Source organism: Lactuca virosa, chromosome 6 (genome assembly GCF_052849685.1).
Source record: "Lactuca virosa cultivar CGN04683 chromosome 6, Lactuca_virosa_CGN04683_v6, whole genome shotgun sequence".
Lineage (NCBI taxonomy): Eukaryota > Viridiplantae > Streptophyta > Magnoliopsida > Asterales > Asteraceae > Lactuca > Lactuca virosa.
This window is the reverse complement of record NC_136431.1, coordinates 34,368,665-34,375,598: the sequence shown is the minus strand read 5'-3', so window position 1 is coordinate 34,375,598 and position 6,934 is coordinate 34,368,665.

Below are 6,934 nucleotides of genomic sequence, written 5' to 3'. Positions count from 1 at the left end.
AGCAATCGAAAGTTGTTCTTGGGATCGAAAGTTTGGCAATCTGTTATTTCGACTGGAAATCAAAGTCAAATCGAAAGTTTGAAGCACTTTGCTTGGAGTCTAATGTGAATGGATTGGTGATTCGAGTCGAGGGCAAGTCTTTCTGTAGAGGTCGAAATGTGTATAGTGAGGAGTCAAAATAGTCTGAGTCTGTAAGGAGTCGAAATCAGCATGACTTCGACTCTCTATCTATTTTACAAGGCATAGTTGTTTTCGACACTTAGATGTTTAGTCCTTGTAACTTTTTACGAGTCTAATGTACCCTATAAATAGGGTAGGTTCATAGAGTAGAGTAACGTTTGAACAGTTGGTGAATTCTCTCTTGTACTCTTGTTTATTCTTGTACTCATTCAGACTTAACTGAGCCAAACAGACATTGTCTACATCTTGTGTTCATTTACAGCTTTGATTGTCTTAATCATTTGTGTTCGTAATCAATCCTCATCACTTTCAAATTTTGATAAAAATAAACCAAGTATGGAATTGAATGTGATTTCAATTTCGATTTCAATTAGCGTTTGCTTGATTCGAAAGTATTTTGTGATCTACAGTCGAAAGCCAAAAGATTTATAGTATCGAAAGAGATTTTGGTTGATAGTCGAATGTTCATTAATCGATAGTTCACAGATGAATTCGATTGCTACGGAAACTGAGTCCGAGTCGAACGTGTTTTGAGTATGATAATCGAAAGCTAAATTGCTTTGCTTGGGTCGAAAGTTCAAGGTTGAGTTCGACTAGTATGGTAACTTGTTTGGAGTCGATTTCGACCGGTGTTGTATTTTTTCGCATCCAGAATGAATTGGGGATGAAGGAGTTCGAAAGTTTTGAATATGATCCCTAATATTTCAACATTTTGACAGTTTATACCCAGTTTCGAATCAGGGGTATAATTCTGTGAAGTGGGAAGATTTTTCGAATTCGATCACTGAAGTTTATGCGAAAATGCACTTTATACCCACTTTCACATTTGGGGTAAAGTTTTGATTTAGAAGCTGATTTTTCGCAATTGGTCCCTGAAGTACTTGCGAAAATGAATGTTTGTACCCATTTTTCGACATTCTTGCACCTCTCACCCAAAAGTCAAAATTTTCACAATTCTTGAAAAAAATTCTCGGCTTTTCGTGATTGTTTTTGGTGCAATATTTTTTCGTGGTATATGAACAATGTGTGTTCATTTTCAAGTCCGGGAAGTCAAAGATTTGAATACATCGGCGTATTTTTTGGATTTTATCGGATTGAAGAGTTTCATTTTCGTTACACATCGAGGGGGAGTTTCGTATGGTTTATTCCTTGAGCGTTTCTCATACCCTTGTGGGTTTTATAATCATTTATTGACTATAAAAATGGGGGAGAAAATTGAAATGGGTATTCGAAGATTATTGGATATTCTTTTTCAAAGCGGATTTAAAGACCGGTGTTACTTCGAGGGGGAGTTGGTCTTGATCGCTTAGAGTTCGTTTGAATATTAAAGCTGGGACATCCAATCCTAACTTTGAGGGGGAGAATGTTAGGGTGCAAAGTTCTCCTTGGATGTGATTTAGGCTTACCCTATTAGATTATGTAATGGGTTGAGCTTTCCTATAAATAGGAAGTGAGTAGCTCACATTTCAACTAAGAACCCATTTGTGTGAGATTTAGTCTAGAGAGAGAAATCATTACAAGACCCACTTTCTAAACTCTTTCTAGTCTAATGGAGCTTAAATAGAGAATTATTTACATTGTGTGTTCTTCCATTATGTTTGATTCACATTAATCATTACTATTCCACATTCATTATCATAATCGGGTCACTACAAAGGGTACATTAGATACATAATTCAAAATATAAACATCCCAACTGTATTAACAATACCAAAAGATCTATTTGGCAAAGTAAACCATTTTTCATAAACTTCAATAATTCAAAATGTAATAGTTCGACAAAATCAAATAAGTATTGCATATGCTTATATTCCCAACCCTAAATCAATCTCAAGGTCCAATCTCACCACCAATTTTTTGTAAACACTATGTAATTTCCATGCTTTACAGTCCCAGCTTGATTTCAGTCCCAGCTTGATTTCAGATAGTGGAATAATCGAGCATGTATAAATAATGAGAACATAAGACGCTTTACACTCTCAAATCATTTATTATGTACTAGGTCCACCACCTATGTACCATATAGGGAAACTATCATCCATTGTGAAAGTGATGGTTATCTTGAAATCTAACCACTTGAAATAGTAAAACTGCATGTGTATATCATTAATGACTACCAAAGTCACCAATCTTATGTGTTTACACAAGTAGGATGCTCAAAACGTTTTCAAATCAACTAAGTTTATCTCAAAGTAAGAAAACCTCTTTTTTTTAAAACATATTTCATGAAATACACAAGTTACTTATAGTATTCACATTGCACGTAGAATTATATCATATGAAATCAATTCAATCAAATCATGAAAAATAGGATTAGGAGCATGTACTCCACGTATAAACTCACCTTACCTTATTGATATACAACTCCACTTCTATCTTTGATTGGAAGGGTCAATAATTTCTTGATAAATAATAAATACTTTGAGTTATAGGTAATAGTTTGATCCAAAAAAATTCATCAGTGTTACTATACTTTATTAGCCTTCTATAACCTTTAATGAGCATTTCTAGTCGCTAGAGTAATAATGAAAGTGGCTTATTGAATTTCTGATGTCCCAAGATAAAGTTGAAAAACATTTTAGTGGTGGAGTCAAAAGACTAAACGACCCTTGTCTTTTTCCAAAGGAAACCACATGGACCTTGTGAATAATAGGGCACGTCATTTGGCCAACAACACCAGCCTACTTTGCTACATCCGACTTTAATACGTCAAACACCATTTTCAATGACATTTATTAATTAAGATACATCCCAAAAATTATTCCTCATTCATTAACATTCTTATATCATCATTAACATGATTAAATCATGGATTAAAATGTAATAAAATATAGGGCATTACAAGTTGACATCATAGCCATAGTTTAAGAAAATCAGGTTTGGACTTTCCACACCTAGGCTTAAACTGTAAGGTATAAGAAAATGATGAGTACCTAAAGACCATTATTAGTGACAACATTAGGTCTTGTGTGCTTATTATAATTATTATAATTGCATGGTTAGGAATTATCATGTTATATACTTTAAGTACGCCCTTTAATTTAATAATCTCGATATATAGTACACTAAATTTGCAAATATTGTAGCAAATGATGAACATGAGAAACGATTTTGTTTTACAATATGACATAAACGATTCTAAGAAGATGCATTCTTAAACAAGTCACTCACCCTATACCAATATTGTGTAAAACTATGAAATCAGGAACAGATGTGGAGTAATTTTTCAGTATATTTTTTATTGATCGGATGGTACATGTATATATACAATATAGGAGCTAACAAATTACCTATAATACAGGATACAACCATTAATCTAGGACTAGATAGAATTTACACAACAGATCTAATCTACTAAGCTCTCGCCAACACTTCCCCTCAAGGTGGTGAATGGATATCAACCATTCCCAGCTTGTAAAGAGAGCTTTCGAATATTCTTCCACACACAGCCTTAGTTAGCATATCAGCTAACTGCTCTTTCGATGCAACATCTGGCAACTCCATGGTTCTTTTCTCAAGATGATACTTAATGAAGTGCCGGTCAATCTCCACATGCTTTGTTCGATCATGTTGTATAGGATTGTTAGCAATTTTCACAGCTGACTCATTATCACAATATAATAGCATGGGTGTAGACAATATTATTCCCAAATCCATGAGAATTCTTCTTATCCATAATAGTTCACATATTCCATGTACCATTCCCCGAAACTCGGCCTCCGCACTTGATCGAGACACTACTTTCTGTTTTGTACTCCTCCATGTCACTAAGTTTCCTCCCACAAATGTGAAGTATCCAGAGGTAGACTTGCCATCCATTCGATCACCACCCCAATCAGCATCCGTGTAACCTCTTACTTCCAGTTCCTTGTTGTGATCTGTGTTCCTTCCAAAAAATAAACCTTTTCCAGGAGATGACTTAAGGTACCTTAGTATTCGATTAACAACATTCATGTGTTCTTCTCCTGGAGCATGCATAAAACGACTAACCACACTCACAGCATAAGCAATGTCTGGTCGTGTATGAGCCAAATATATGAGTTTTCCCACCAATTTTTGATACCTTTCTTTGTTTGCTGGAACTTGGTTCTCACTGATTGACAAGGAGTCATTAGTTTCGATAGGAGTATTGACCGGTTTGCAATCTAGCATTCCAGTTTCAGCCAGTAGATCCAATACGTATTTTCGCTGACAAAGTTTGATTCCCGCTCTTGACGTAGATACTTCAATGCCTAAGAAGTACTTGAGGTGACCTAGATCCTTTAGCTCGAACTCTGTAGCAAGAACCTTTTGTAACTTGGTTATTTCCTCATGATCGTTTCCAGTTACCACCATGTCATCTACATAAACTATGAGAGCTGTAACTTTATCTTTTCCTCCTTTGACAAAGAGCATATGGTCAGCATCACTCTGCTTGTATCCAATTTTCTTCATAAAGGTTGAAAACCTCCCAAACCACGCACGAGGAGATTGCTTTAACCCATATAACGCCCTCTTTAACTTGCAAACTCTTCCGTTGCTGTTTGTTCCTGGTGGTGGATCCACATACACCTCCTCCTCCAAGTACCCATTCAAGAAAGCGTTTTTTACATCAAATTACTTCAAGGGCCAGTCTCTATTCGCTGCAATGGATATCAAAATTCTGATCGTATTCATCTTTTCTACTGGAGCAAATGTATCTCCATAGTCTATGCCATATTTTTGTGTATATCCCTTTGCTACGAGTCTAGCTTTGTACCTGTCTATGTTTCCCTTTTCATCGAGTTTGATGTTATAAATCCACCTACATCCTACTGTCTTCTTGCCTTTGGGAAGATTCACAAGTTCCCATGTTTCATTCTTTTGCAGCGCCTCCATTTCTTCGTTCATTGCCTTTTTCCACTTTCCATCTTTTAGAGCTTCTTGTACATCTCTTAGAATAGTAACAGTTGACATTTTCTCTACCCTTAGAGCGTGAGTATCTGACAGCCTGTGGTGTGATACAAAGTTCCCGATAGAGTATTTTGCTTTCGCTTTTAAGTCAGGTACATATTTTCTTTGGTTGGCCTCGATTGATCCTTACTGGGTAACGCCTTTCGCTTCCTTCTTCATCCATATCCTGCAAGACAACATCAGAATTCCCAGAATCGAAATCGACATCTGGGATATTAGTAACATCTGAAGTGTTAGTGGTATCAGTTTGTTCCGACTCCAGCTCATGGTTTTCATGGTTTTCGTTTGTATTAGGCCCCGGCTCAATATTGGTACTAGGCGTATCGACATCAGTTTGACTTCCACATTCGTAATTCCCACCTTCACCTTCTTCTTCATCAAAAATCATGGATAGTTTACGAAAGTCGTGTGTTTTCACTTCTTCATTTTTCTCCCCCTGAAGGGAACACTCATGACCAAAATATGGAATTGTTTCATGAAATGCAACAGCACGCATGACATGAACCTTATTTTCAATAGGATCAAAGCATCTATACCCTTTCTTTGCATCTGCATACCCAAGAAACATGCATCGAACTGACCTTGGCTCCAACTTTCCCACATTTTGGTGAACATATGTGGTACAACCAAATATGAGTGGTTCAATACCATCACTCATTTGTATTCCTGTAAGGTCACAAAGCTTTTGTAATTGAGTTTTAAAATCTAGTACCTTTGATGGTGTTCGGTTTAAGAGATACGCAGTTGATCGTAATGCTTCACCCCAAAATTTTCGAGGTACTTCCATGTTAAAGAGAGAGCTCGAACTATTTCGAGGAGTTGTCTGTTTCTCCTCTCAGCTAGTCTGTTTTGTTGGGGTGACCGAGCACATGAAGTTTGGTGGTGAATCAAGTTCGCCTTACAGAAATTCTTCATTTGATTGCTTATATACTCCCCTCCATTATCGGATTGGAGTATTTGGACTTCCCTCCTGTACACAGTTTTTATAGTATTGTATAGTTCTTCGAAAGCATTAAATACCTCCCCTGTGTGTTTAAGGAGAGATACCCATACCATACGAGTACTTTCATCAATAAAGGTTACAAAGTACTTTGCACCATCAGGAGTGGGTATAGGGGCAGGACCCCATACATCCGAGTGAATTTTCATAAATGGAACGGAAGTTTTATTATCACTAGAACCATATGAAATTTTCGTGTTTTTTTCTAACTCACAGATACCACACTTGAAATCACTATCCGTTACATTTGAAAATAAATTAGGTTTAAGCTTCCTAAGATAACCAAAAGATAAATGTCCTAGCCTACGATGCCATAACATTGTGTGACATCCCCATTTTCATGGCCAGAAAAGACCGATTTGTTTATGCTTCATTTTCAAAATCAGAGTATACTTTTAAAGAAAAGTGTTGCGGAATTTTGTTCCCAGAAAAACATGATAAATATGTTATCGAAGCATTTCCGAAGAAATGTATTTTATTCATTTTAAAACTTTGGGATGTCAACGTCAATACTGAAACATAAGCATAAACAGAACTTACATTCGTTTACACTAGTGAATCTACATCTCTTTAATCTCTCAGTGTAGTGCAGCTTTATATCGACACATGTGATACAAATAAACTTAGTGGGTTAGGTTGGGAAACCTGGTGAGTACATAAGGTTTTCAACCCACAATAATATAATTATTATGTTTAATCATCAAGCAATCAACCTGATTACCCATCCCCATTATCTTCTTTATTCTTAAGGATCTACCATAAGAATCAGCTATCCTTCATTCATTCATTCCTAAGGTTTATCCTAGGGAATACGCGTAAAGT